Source organism: Scyliorhinus torazame, chromosome 10 (genome assembly GCF_047496885.1).
Source record: "Scyliorhinus torazame isolate Kashiwa2021f chromosome 10, sScyTor2.1, whole genome shotgun sequence".
Lineage (NCBI taxonomy): Eukaryota > Metazoa > Chordata > Chondrichthyes > Carcharhiniformes > Scyliorhinidae > Scyliorhinus > Scyliorhinus torazame.
This window is the reverse complement of record NC_092716.1, coordinates 1,219,947-1,234,178: the sequence shown is the minus strand read 5'-3', so window position 1 is coordinate 1,234,178 and position 14,232 is coordinate 1,219,947.

The window sequence follows — 14,232 nt, the reverse complement described above, 5'->3', positions numbered from 1 at the left end:
TTACAGTTCACGCAGTCTTGTGCAGTTGGAGTGAGAGGAGCATTGTTCATGTGTAACTCACTTCCCAGCTCTGTCCGGTGTGAGGACAAAGGATCTGAAATCCTGGCCCTAATCACATGTGATGCTGAGTCGAAGCAAGTTTATTGACTTTCAGAAAGGATCAGGCCATCAGCTGACACCTGCGATCTCACTGATGAGACGCGCTATTGAAACACAGCACAATTGTATCAAAGTATCTGAAATTAGCTTTTGTCTAATTACTTCCTCCAGGAGCAGTCAACAATCTTCAATTCACATTCACAGCTCAAAACATTCCAAAGATTTGTGGCCTCTGCGAAAAACCTGCTGGCATTTAAACTAGTTTGTATGTACTTTAGACACATGCCCCATACAAACATATCCTGCGGGATTCTCAGTCGGTGGGATTCTCCGTCAGCGAGATTCTCCCCCCGCGGGATTCTCCGTCAGCGGGATACTCCGTCGGCGGGATTCTCCGTCAGCGGGATTCTCCGTCGTCGGGATTCTCCGTCAGCGGGATTCTCCGTCAGCGGGATACTCCGTCGGCGGGATTCTCCGTCAGCGGGATTCTCCGTCGTCGGGATTCTCCGTCAGCGGGATACTCCGTCGGCGGGATTCTCCGTCAGCGAGATTCTCCCCCCGCGAGATTCTCCGTCAGCGGGATACTCCGTCGGCGGGATTCTCCGTCAGCGGGATTCTCCGTCGTCGGGATTCTCCGTCAGCGGGATTCTCCGTCAGCGGGATACTCCGTCGGCGGGATTCTCCGTCAGCGGGATTCTCCGTCGTCGGGATTCTCCGTCAGCGGGATACTCCGTCGGCGGGATTCTCCGTCAGCGGGATTCTCCGTCGTCGGGATTCTCCGTCAGCGGGATTCTCCGTCGGCGGGATTCTCCGTCAGCGGGATTCTCCGTCAGCGGGATTCTCCGTCAGCGGGATACTCCGTCGGCGGGATTCTCCGTCGGCAGGATTCTCCGTCAGCGGGATTCTCCATAGTCAGCGGGATTCTCCGTTGGCGAGATTCCCCGTCAGCGGGATTCTCCGTCGATGGGATTCTCCGTCAGCGGGATACTCCGTCGGCGGGATTCTCCATCGGAGGGATCCTCCCCTTCACCAGCAGTGCTCCCACGCCCATGCGTTTCCCGACAACGTGGGGTGGCCCACAATGGGAAACCCCATTGGCTGGCTGTGGTAACGGAAATCCCGCTGCCGGGGGGAGGCGTTCAAAAGGCATCTTGACAAACACATGGATAGGATGGGTATCGAGGGATACGGTACAAGGAAGTGCTGAGGGTTTTGGCCAAGGTTAGTATTATGACTGGTACAGGCTTGGAGGGCCAAAGGGCCTGTTCCGGGAGTGCTGTATTGTTCTTTATTCTAGACACCGGGCGAAATTCTCCTGAAACGGCGCGATGTCCGCCGACTGGCGCCCAAAACGGCGCCAATCAGACGGGCATCGCGCCGCCCCAAAGGTGCGGAATGCTCCGCATCTTTGGGGGCCGAGCCACAACATTGAGGGGCTAGGCCGACGCCGGAGGAATTTCCGCCCCGCCAGCTGGCGGAAACGGCCTTTGTTGCCCCACCAGCTGGCGCGGAAATGACATCTCGGAGCGGCGCATGCGTGGGAGCGTCAGCGGCCGCTGACAGTTTCCCACGCATGCGCAGTCGAGGGAGTCTCTTCCACCTCCGCCATGGTGGAGACCGTGGTGGAGGCGGAAGGGAAAGAGTGCCCCCACGGCACAGGCCCGCCCGCGGATCGGTGGGCCCCGAACGCGGGCCAGGCCACCGTGGGGGCACCCCCCGGGGCCAGGTCGACCCGCGCCCCCCCCAGGACCCCGGAGCCCGCCCACGCCGACTTGTCCCGCCGGTAAGGTAGGTGGTTTAATTTACGCCGGCGGGACACTACAATTTATCGGCGGGACTTCGGCCTATTCGGGCCGGAGAATCGAGCGGGGGGGGCCCGCCAACCGGCGCGGCGCGATTCCTGCCCCCGCCGAATATCCGGTGCCAGAGACTTCGGCAACCGGCGGGGGCGAGATTCACGGCAGCCCCCGGCGATTCTCCGACCCGGCGGGGGGGTCGGAGAATGTCGCCCACCGTTTGCATATCATTAGCGGGCCCGACTCAGTATTCTCCAGGGCCTCTGCGATTCTCCGCCTCCGATGGGCCCAGTTCCCAATTGCACGGTCACTTGTGCTTTTACTAATCGTGAAACCGGCGTGGCGGTTGCTGAAGGAGAGAGGGGGGTACGGAAAGTGTCCAACATCATCATAGTTTACTGACAGTTGTGCCGCTGGCCAAGGGGCGTTTGCCAGAGCCGGGGGGAGTAGCGGGCGGGTGACCAGGAGGTGGGCTGTGGGGTCGGGACGAACGGACGTGGAACACCATTGCCGCAGCCGGCAAGGCAGCAATGCAGCTGCGCACGCCGCTTACTGCCCACTTTGAACTTAGTGCCATGGGTCCATCAGGCCATAAGACATAGGAGCAGAATTAGGCCACTTGGCCCATCGAGTCAGCTCCGCCATTCAATCATGGCTGATATTTTCTCATCCCCATTCTCCTGCCTTCTCCCCATATAGGTCACCCCCCCCCCCCCCAGGGCACCCCCCTCGGTGCCCTCCAGCCCCAGCTGACCCGTCAGCTGTATGGGCGGCTCCAGCACAACCAGTGCCACCTTGTTGACTGGGATGAGTGTGTGTGGGGAGTGTAATGTGTGTGTGCGGCTGGGATGAGTGAGTGTGGGGAGTGTAATGTGTGTGTGCGGCTGGGATGAGTGTGTGTGGGGAGTGTAATGTGTGTGTGTGGCTGGGATGAGTGTGTGTGGGGAGTGTAATGTGTGTGTGTGGCTGGGATGAGTGTGTGTGGGGAGTGTAATGTGTGTGTGCGGCTGGGATGAGTGTGTGTGGGGAGTGTAATGTGTGTGTGTGGCTGGGATGAGTGTGTGTGGGGAGTGTAATGTGTGTGTGTGGCTGGGATGAGTGTGTGTGGGGAGTGTAATGTGTGTGTGCGGCTGGGATGAGTGTGTGTGGGGAGTGTAATGTGTGTGTGAGGCTGGGATGAGTGTGTGTGGGGAGTGTAATGTGTGTGTGCGGCTGGGATGAGTGTGTGTGGGGAGTGTAATGTGTGTGTGCGGCTGGGATGAGTGTGTGTGGGGAGTGTAATGTGTGTGTGCGGCTGGGATGAGTGTGTGTGGGGAGTGTAATGTGTGTGTGCGGCTGGGATGAGTGTGTGTGGGGAGTGTAATGTGTGTGTGAGGCTGGGATGAGTGTGTGTGGGGAGTGTAATGTGTGTGTGCGGCTGGGATGAGTGTGTGTGGGGAGTGTAATGTGTGTGTGAGGCTGGGATGAGTGTGTGTGGGGAGTGTAATGTGTGTGTGCGGCTGGGATGAGTGTGTGTGGGGAGTGTAATGTGTGTGTGCGGCTGGGATGAGTGTGTGTGGGGAGTGTAATGTGTGTGTGCGGCTGGGATGAGTGTGTGTGGGGAGTGTAATGTGTGTGTGCGGCTGGGATGAGTGTGTGTGGGGAGTGTAATGTGTGTGTGAGGCTGGGATGAGTGTGTGTGGGGAGTGTAATGTGTGTGTGCGGCTGGGATGAGTGTATGTGGGGAGTGTAATGTGTGTGTGCGGCTGGGATGAGTGTGTGTGGGGAGTGTAATGTGTGTGTGCGACTGGGATGAGTGTGTGTGGGGAGTGTAATGTGTGTGTGCGGCTGGGATGAGTGTGTGTGGGGAGTGTAATGTGTGTGTGTGGCTGGGATGAGTGTGTGAGGGAGTGTAATGTGTGTGTGCGTGGCTGGGATGAGTGTGTGTGGGGAGTGTAGTGTGTGTGTGTGGCTGGGATGAGTGTGTGTGGGGAGTGTAATGTGTGTGTGCGGCTGGGATGAGTGTGTGTGGGGAGTGTAATGTGTGTGTGCGGCTGGGATGAGTGTGTGTGGGGAGTGTAATGTGTGTGTGAGGCTGGGATGAGTGTGTGTGGGGAGTGTAATGTGTGTGTGTGGCTGGGATGAGTGTGTGTGGGGAGTGTAATGTGTGTGTGAGGCTGGGATGAGTGTGTGTGGGGAGTGTAATGTGTGTGTGTGGCTGGGATGAGTGTGTGTGGGGAGTGTAATGTGTGTGTGTGGCTGGGATGAGTGGGTGTGGGGAGTGTAATGTGTGTGTGTGGCTGGGATGAGTGTGTGTGGGGAGTGTAATGTGTGTGTGCGGCTGGGATGAGTGTGTGTGGGGAGTGTAATGTGTGTGTGCGGCTGGGATGAGTGTGTGTGGGGAGTGTAATGTGTGTGTGAGGCTGGGATGAGTGTGTGTGGGGAGTGTAATGTGTGTGAGCGGCTGGGGTGAGTGTGTGTGGGGAGTGTAATGTGTGTGTGCGGCTGGGATGAGTGTGTGTGGCGAGTGTAATGTGTGTGTGCGGCTGGGATGAGTGTGTGTGGGGAGTGTAATGTGTGTGTGCGGCTGGGATGAGTGTGTGTGGGGAGTGTAATGTGTGTGTGCGGCTGGGGTGAGTGTGTGCGGGGAATGTAATGTGTGTGTGCGGCTGGGATGAGTGTGTGTGGGGAGTGTAATGTGTGTGCGCGGCTGGGATGAGTGTGTGTGGGGAGTGTAATGTGTGTGCGCGGCTGGGATGAGTGTGTGTGGGGAGTGTAATGTGTGTGTGCGGCTGGGATGAGTGTGTGTGGGGAGTGTAATGTGTGTGTGAGGCTGGGATGAGTGTGTGTGGGGAGTGTAATGTGTGTGTGCGGCTGGGATGAGTGTATGTGGGGAGTGTAATGTGTGTGTGCGGCTGGGATGAGTGTGTGTGGGGAGTGTAATGTGTGTGTGCGACTGGGATGAGTGTGTGTGGGGAGTGTAATGTGTGTGTGCGGCTGGGATGAGTGTGTGTGGGGAGTGTAATGTGTGTGTGTGGCTGGGATGAGTGTGTGAGGGAGTGTAATGTGTGTGTGCGTGGCTGGGATGAGTGTGTGTGGGGAGTGTAGTGTGTGTGTGTGGCTGGGGTGAGTGTGTGCGGGGAATGTAATGTGTGTGTGCGGCTGGGATGAGTGTGTGTGGGGAGTGTAATGTGTGTGCGCGGCTGGGATGAGTGTGTGTGGGGAGTGTAATGTGTGTGCGCGGCTGGGATGAGTGTGTGTGGGGAGTGTAATGTGTGTGTGCGGCTGGGATGAGTGTGTGTGGGGAGTGTAATGTGTGTGTGAGGCTGGGATGAGTGTGTGTGGGGAGTGTAATGTGTGTGTGCGGCTGGGATGAGTGTATGTGGGGAGTGTAATGTGTGTGTGCGGCTGGGATGAGTGTGTGTGGGGAGTGTAATGTGTGTGTGCGACTGGGATGAGTGTGTGTGGGGAGTGTAATGTGTGTGTGCGGCTGGGATGAGTGTGTGTGGGGAGTGTAATGTGTGTGTGTGGCTGGGATGAGTGTGTGAGGGAGTGTAATGTGTGTGTGCGTGGCTGGGATGAGTGTGTGTGGGGAGTGTAGTGTGTGTGTGTGGCTGGGATGAGTGTGTGTGGGGAGTGTAATGTGTGTGTGCGGCTGGGATGAGTGTGTGTGGGGAGTGTAATGTGTGTGTGCGGCTGGGATGAGTGTGTGTGGGGAGTGTAATGTGTGTGTGAGGCTGGGATGAGTGTGTGTGGGGAGTGTAATGTGTGTGTGTGGCTGGGATGAGTGTGTGTGGGGAGTGTAATGTGTGTGTGAGGCTGGGATGAGTGTGTGTGGGGAGTGTAATGTGTGTGTGTGGCTGGGATGAGTGTGTGTGGGGAGTGTAATGTGTGTGTGTGGCTGGGATGAGTGGGTGTGGGGAGTGTAATGTGTGTGTGTGGCTGGGATGAGTGTGTGTGGGGAGTGTAATGTGTGTGTGCGGCTGGGATGAGTGTGTGTGGGGAGTGTAATGTGTGTGTGCGGCTGGGATGAGTGTGTGTGGGGAGTGTAATGTGTGTGTGAGGCTGGGATGAGTGTGTGTGGGGAGTGTAATGTGTGTGAGCGGCTGGGGTGAGTGTGTGTGGGGAGTGTAATGTGTGTGTGCGGCTGGGATGAGTGTGTGTGGCGAGTGTAATGTGTGTGTGCGGCTGGGATGAGTGTGTGTGGGGAGTGTAATGTGTGTGTGCGGCTGGGATGAGTGTGTGTGGGGAGTGTAATGTGTGTGTGCGGCTGGGGTGAGTGTGTGCGGGGAATGTAATGTGTGTGTGCGGCTGGGATGAGTGTGTGTGGGGAGTGTAATGTGTGTGCGCGGCTGGGATGAGTGTGTGTGGGGAGTGTAATGTGTGTGCGCGGCTGGGATGAGTGTGTGTGGGGAGTGTAATGTGTGTGTGCGGCTGGGATGAGTGTGTGTGGGGAGTGTAATGTGTGTGCGCGGCTGGGATGAGTGTGTGTGGGGAGTGTAATGTGTGTGTGCGGCTGGGATGAGTGTGTGTGGGGAGTGTAATGTGTGTGTGTGGCTGGGATGAGTGTGTGAGGGAGTGTAATGTGTGTGTGCGTGGCTGGGATGAGTGTGTGTGGGGAGTGTAGTGTGTGTGTGTGGCTGGGATGAGTGTGTGTGGGGAGTGTAATGTGTGTGTGCGGCTGGGATGAGTGTGTGTGGGGAGTGTAATGTGTGTGTGCGGCTGGGATGAGTGTGTGTGGGGAGTGTAATGTGTGTGTGAGGCTGGGATGAGTGTGTGTGGGGAGTGTAATGTGTGTGTGTGGCTGGGATGAGTGTGTGTGGGGAGTGTAATGTGTGTGTGAGGCTGGGATGAGTGTGTGTGGGGAGTGTAATGTGTGTGTGTGGCTGGGATGAGTGTGTGTGGGGAGTGTAATGTGTGTGTGTGGCTGGGATGAGTGGGTGTGGGGAGTGTAATGTGTGTGTGTGGCTGGGATGAGTGTGTGTGGGGAGTGTAATGTGTGTGTGCGGCTGGGATGAGTGTGTGTGGGGAGTGTAATGTGTGTGTGCGGCTGGGATGAGTGTGTGTGGGGAGTGTAATGTGTGTGTGAGGCTGGGATGAGTGTGTGTGGGGAGTGTAATGTGTGTGTGCGGCTGGGATGAGTGTGTGTGGGGAGTGTAATGTGTGTGTGCGGCTGGGATGAGTGTGTGTGGGGAGTGTAATGTGTGTGTGCGGCTGGGATGAGTGTGTGTGGGGAGTGTAATGTGTGTGTGCGGCTGGGATGAGTGTGTGTGGGGAGTGTAATGTGTGTGTGCGGCTGGGGTGAGTGTGTGCGGGGAGTGTAATGTGTGTGCGGCTGGGATGAGTGTGTGTGGGGAGTGTAATGTGTGTGTGCGACTGGGATGAGTGTGTGTGGGGAGTGTAATGTGTGTGTGAGGCTGGGATGAGTGTGTGTGGGGAGTGTAATGTGTGTGTGTGGCTGGGATGAGTGTGTGTGGGGAGTGTAGTGTGTGTGCGCGGCTGCAGCTTGTCAGCCTCCCGAGTGTGAATCACGGACCCGGCGAATCCGGCCCCGTTTCTCATTAGAATCGATTGTGTTCCTCGCGGCACCGGTGCTGCCCCTCAATGGAAGCGGAATCGATCCCGGTGCGGCGCCGGTTTTCCTATTGTGAAGGAACAGGAATTCTGCATTGTCGTCAACACTTAGTCTCAGAAACAGAGAATCCTGCCCAAGATACTTTTTGTAAAAACGGGATAACAAACAACACTTGCCCTCGTGCTCAAACATTGTAAACCCTTGTCAGAGGGAACGACAACAACATGAAATCCACAATAACAAGCAGAAAAAACCTGCACCATCGAGCCAAGGTGATCATCCAGAACATCATTTGCAGTGGAGGTCATCATCCTTACACCGTCAGTACCACCGAGACGTCGGCCCACTCACCAGCAAAACCGCCTCTGCAAGCTGGGACCCACCCCAGCCATCGCTGCAACTCGCAGAACCATAGAAATGATACAACACAGAAGGGGGGCATTCAGCCCATCTTATCCATGCCAATCCAAAGACATCCAGGTTCCTTTCTCATCCCATCTTCCTGCACAGGGCCTGTAGCCCTGACGTTTACAGCACTTAAGGTGCAGATTGTTATGAGCCAGGGTTTAGAGAACCCCAAAATGTATCATGAAGTTCACCTGACCCACAACTTTTACTAGATTGTGGTATGGGGAGCAACGGCCCACTCTACAGGTGTGGGACAGCAGAAAGGGAAAAGTATTTTTTAAAGCAAAACAATGTTTATTCTATGAATTCAAGTTAACCTTGTTAAAACTTACACAGTGAACATCTTAGCAACCATTAATTCAAATACAACCCCCAAAGAATACAACACTAAGTAATCCTTAATAACTTCCAAAGCAACATCCAGAAGACAAAAGAAGCACCTTTTAACAGAAGCACATTAGGTTTACATTCACTACTGAGAACATTTATAATTCTGAATTAACAAAATAATCAAGAGATAGTCCTTTGTGGCAGAGAGATCAACAGTACAGCTGCTCTATCTGGCTTCAGCTCCAACACTGAAAACAAAACTAAAACACACCCTGCAGCAAACAGCCTAAAACAAAAGTAAAAAGCTGACAGACAGCCCAGCTCCACCCACTCTCTGACATCACTGCTGTAATAAACATCCATTTCTTGAAGGAACTCTCACTACAGATATTTATATACACACCCATTTATGAACACCCATTTCTTAAAGGTACTCTCACATGACAAAGGACTTCCACATCAGACTCCTATTTATTGACTACAGCTCCGCCTTCAACGCCATAATCCCAGCCAAGCTTATATCAAAGCTCTAAAACCTAGGACTTGGTTCCTCACTCTGCAGCTGGGATCCTCGACTTTCTGACCCACAGACCACAATCAGTAAGAATAAACAATAACTCTTCCTCCACAATAGTCCTCAATACCGGGGCCCCGCAAGGCTGCATACTTAGCCCTCTACTCTACTCCCTGTACATACACGACTGCGTGGCAAAATTTGGTTCCAACTCCATCTACAAGTTTGCTGACGATATGACCATAGTGGGCCGGATCGCGAATAACGATGAATCCGAATACAGGCGGGAGATAGAGAACCTAGTGGAGTGGTGCAGCGACAACAATCTATCCCTCAATGCCAGCAAAACAAAAGAGCTGGTCATTGACTTCAGGAAGCAAAGTGCTGTACACACCCCTGTCAGCATCAACGGGGCCGAGGTGGAGATGGTTAGCAGTTTGAAATTCCTAGGTGTGCACATCACCAACAATCTGTCCTGGTCCACCCACGTCGACGCTACCACCAAGAAAGCACAGCAGCGCCTATACTTCCTCAGGAAACTAAGGAAATTCGGCATGTCCACATTAACCCTTACCAGCTTTTACAGATGCACCATAGAAAGCATCCTATGTGGCTGCATCACAGCCTGGATACAGCCTGGTATGGCAACTGCTCGGCCCAGGACCACAGGAACCTCAGAGAGTCGTGAACACAGCCCAGTCCATCACACAAACCTGCCTCCCATCCATTGACTCCATCTACACCTCCCGCTGCCTGGGGAAAAGCAGGCAGCATAATCAAAGACCCCCTCCCACCCGGCTTACTCACTCTTCCAACTTCTTCCATCGGGCAGGAGATACAGAAGTCTGAGAATACGTAAGAACAGACTCAAAAACAACTTCTTCCCCACTGTTACCAGACTCCTAAACGACCCTCTTATGGACTGACCTCATTAACACTACACCCCTGTATGCTTCATCCGATGCTGGTGCTCATGTAGTTACATTTTATACCTTGTGTTGCCGTATTATGTATTTTCTTTTATTTCCTTTTCTTTTCATGTACTTAATGATCTGTTGAGCTGCTCGCAGAAAAATACTTTTCACTGTAGCTCGGTACACGTGACAATAAACAAATCCAATCCAATCCTTATGTGTCTGCCTCATTTTAATGGTTTTCAGTGTGACATTTTTTCCTTTCTTCCAGTCGATGTGGCAGCCTGTGCTTCTCGTGATTGTAAATAAGAAGAAGCTCGACCCATCAGGCCACGGCTCCGTCTGGTATGTTTTTGCGAGCACCTCATTTGTGAAATACGCATTCGATTCAAACTTGAACTCCAGCATGAAGCTCATTGGCTGCCCCGGATCTGCAAAATTTACAGCAACATCTTGTAGATGCTGCAGGATGGACTCATGGACTCATGCAGTATGACCGTGGTGGCCGTATCTCAAACAACGACGAAGCAGACTACAGACGGGAGATAGATCACTTGGTGGCATGGTATTCCGAAAACAACCTCTCTCTAAATGTTGGAAAGACCAAGGAAGCGTAGCACGACACACCCCCCCCCGACGCATCAATGGCTCTGAAGTGGAGATGGTCGATAGCTTTAAGTTCCTGGGGGTCACCATCACCAACAGTCTGTCCTGGTCACTCACGTTGCAACAGTCAAGAAAGCCCAACAACGTCTCTACTTCCTACGGAAGCTAAAGGAATTTGGCATGTCTGCATCGACTCTCACAAACTTCTACACATGTGCCATAGAGAGCATCCTATCCGGCTGCATCACAGCCTGGTATGGCAACTGCTTGGCCCAAGATCGCAAGAAACTGCAGAGTGTGGTGAACTCAGCCCAACGCATCACAGAAGCTTGCAACCCTCCCATTGATTTTGTCTACACCTCCCGCTACCTCAGGAAGGCAAACAGCATTATCAGAGACCCCTCCCACCCAGGCTTTGCCTTCTTCCAGACCCTTCCATCAGGCAGAAGATACAGAAGTCTGAAGACCCGCACATCCAGACATAGGAACAGCTTCTTCCCCACAGCTACAAGACTCCTCAACGACTCCCCCTCGGACTGATCTGTTCCCTGTAAGAACACTATTCACGACGCCCTATGCTGCTCTTGCTCATGTATTTGCTTTGTTTGGTCCCTTATTCCGCACTGTAACCAATAACTGTTTGTCGATGTAACATTTGTCAATGTTCTCTGTCGATTATTCTTTTTTGTCTACGATGTATGTACTGTGTACGTTCCCTTGGCCGCAGAAAAATTCTTTTCACTGTACTTTGGTGCATGTGACAATAAATCAAATCAAATCATGTGACTGAGCAAATCCTCATTCTCGGAAAACGCTATCCAGAACTCTGCAATGTCCTTCGGATCCTGCATCTCTGGTTGATCTTCCTCCACTTTCACTATCGCTCGTATCTTGTCGGATAGTTACGTCACTGTATCGAGTTGCGAGGCGCACCAATCTTCTGTTGCTTTGCTGACGGGGCCGTAGAGCCGCTCCACTAGGTTCAGGACCTCACACGCATCTGCCCCTAGGATTGACTCATGCTTTGTGTCCACAATAGAGAAGGGTACTATGTGACTTCTGCTGTGTGTCCATGCTTCGAGTTCACAATCCCCCGGCGTCTCAATCTCATTCCCACTGTCGTCTATCAGCAGTCTTGGTTGATTAACGACTTTCGGTGGAACTCGCAGCCTGTGCAAATCGCACAGACTGAGGAGGTTTGCCCTCGCTCCTGTATCGAGCTTGCATTTTATCAGTGTGTTGTTCAGCATCACTGGAATTGTCCATCTGTTTTCGACGGTATCAGCTGGATCATCACTGTTATTCCAACTGGTCATGAAGACTTCTTCCTCTTTTATATTCAGACTCATCATGTCCTTGATTGAGATTAAATCAACAAAAAATAATTCTTCAAGGGGTATTTCATCAATTGCATTGACTGACGCTGTTTGGTCCGCTATAGGACGCCAAAAACATTGCTTCGCAAAATGATTTGTACGGCCACACTTGGAACATACTTTTCCTTATGCCAGACGTTGCCGTGGGCCATGACAATTGCCACATTTCAGGCACAAAGTGGCAGCTCCGGTCGGCTGCCTAAAATAGCTACCCCCACTGAGACCACGTTTCTTATTGAACTGCATCACAGAGCTGATGGCACCAAAATGCTTCAAACTGAGTATACTGATCTGCTGTGCAGCCAACTCACTCGCATGGCAAATCCTAATCAGTTTCTAATTTCAGGTCTTCTTCCCGTAACAATCTCTCACGGAGCTTATCATTCGATATCCCAAATTCTATTTGGTCGTGGATCATCGATGATTTTAGAATACTGAAATTGCAGGACTGAGCCTTCAGCCTCAACTCTGTTACAAAGCTGTCAAAAGATTCGCCTGGTTTCTGGGAACACGTATGAAAAATGTATCTTTCAAATGTTTCATTTTTTTATCGAAGAGCAATACAGATTGAAGTGCTCATCGTAGCTCTTGCTTTCCTCTTTGTTGTCAAAGACAAATGTATTGTAGATTTCAATTGCTTGTGGACGTGCCACCATGAGCAGCAATGCAATGCGCCTCTCATCAGGTTGTGCCTGCAGGCCAAGGACTGGCACATAGAGTTTAAACTGCTGTTTGAAAGCGTGCCAGTTTTCGTCTATGTTACCCAAGACGTGAAGCTGATGGGGTGCCTTTAAACCTTCGATCTCAAACGTCACCGTCGTTTGTTGTGTTGAGTCGCCAATGGCTGTAGTTCACCAGGTCGGTGGAAGAATCTCTTTTGCATTCTTTGGCTGGTTTCATGTCGTCTTTTCTGCTGTTACCGTTAAATATTCAACATTCCTGGTACCATGTTGTGTTATGTGACCTTGCCGTTGCAATGATGCTGTTGCAATGATGCATACAGAACTGTTAGTGACTTAACTAAAATGATGATTTATTGATCACCACGTGGAAAGATCACAAACAGAATGCTATACAGACTAGATTACTACTTGAGTTCCGTGAACTCTCCTGGAACTACCCAATGTGCGACTGTCCTGTTGTGCACCTTACTACCAACTGGCGATGGTCTCACATCACGTGAACGATGTCTGATGCCACTAGCTGGCTGGAGGTCGCATTACTAACTATGTACAAACTATTCACAGGCATGTCACCACAGAAAGGACAGATCATTTTTAAGAGTAATTGTTCAGCAATGAATAAGGTCCATGCAGGGAATAGAAATAAAAATAAATTAAATTAAAAGCTATTGATCTGAATGCGCAAAACATCCACAAATGTTAGATGGATTAGTGGCACAAATGGATCTAATCATTATAGAGTCATGGTTATAAAGTTGAAAAATAAATGTTCCAGGGTACACAATATTTCAGAAGGGTGACAGAATGGCAAAAGAGGAAAGGTAGCTCTGATAGTAAAATATGACATAAGGAAATTAGCGAGGATGGGTTAAGGCTCAGAAAACCAGCAAGTAGAATCAATATGGGTGGAGATTAGGAATAACAAGTCCAAGTGCTGGTGGACGTAGATTATTGATCCTCTCTGACAATAGTTATACCATCGCACAGAGCATTAAACAAGACGTTATTGAATCATTTAACATTATTGTGGGGACCTTTAATCTTCAGAAAGACGTGAACAATCAAATTGGCAAGTGTGATGAATGGAGGAGTTTCAGATATATTGTATTATATATATTTGGTGCAGTAAGGGTAAATGGGTCAGTGTGTGTGACTGCTGCAGTACTGGTTAGAAAGAACCCTGGTTTAGACAGCTAGTTTTTTGGGGAGCCAGAAGGTGCAATTAAAATACTGTAAAAGTTGGGGTTAATGGAATTTTGTTCATAGTAAGAGGGTTCATTAGTTCATTAGAGCCATTGGGCGTGATTCTCCATCGGCCGTCGCGTGAGGCCAAAATCGTGGCCGCCGCTCAGAATGCCATACTTCGGTGCCTCGACAGCAGCGTCAATGTGTTCTAATCCCTCGCATGTACAGTAAACACCGTTCGCATTTCATTAACAGGCCTGACCTGATAGTCTCCGGGGCCTCTGAGATGCTCCGCCATCCACCAGAAGGAATTACCGACCGCATATTTCACGTGTGGTTTCAAAAATCAGGAAACAGGCGCAATGGCTGGTGAGGGAGGGAGAGGAGGTAGGACGTGCAGAGGCATGACCATGGGCTGCTGGACCTGCCACTGGCAGGGATGGCTGCGGGGGGGGCCTCGTCCAGGCCCGGGGCCGGGCAGCGAAGGGTGACCAGGGGATGCGCTGTGGAGTCGGGATGCCCCCCCCCCCACCCCCCCACCACGGGACCGGCGCATCTAGGCACGGACCACCATTGCCGCAGCCTGCAAGGCATCCATCTTGTCACCGTGGCCCGTGGTTGTGCAGAGTCACACCGGCTATATGGGTGCCGCAACCCCAGCCCTCACCCCACATCACCAACTCCCCCCCTCCCCGAACTGGCCACCACCCCCCAGCGGGCCAGCACGTGGTCCACCCAAGGGCAATGCCCACAGTATCTCCTATAGG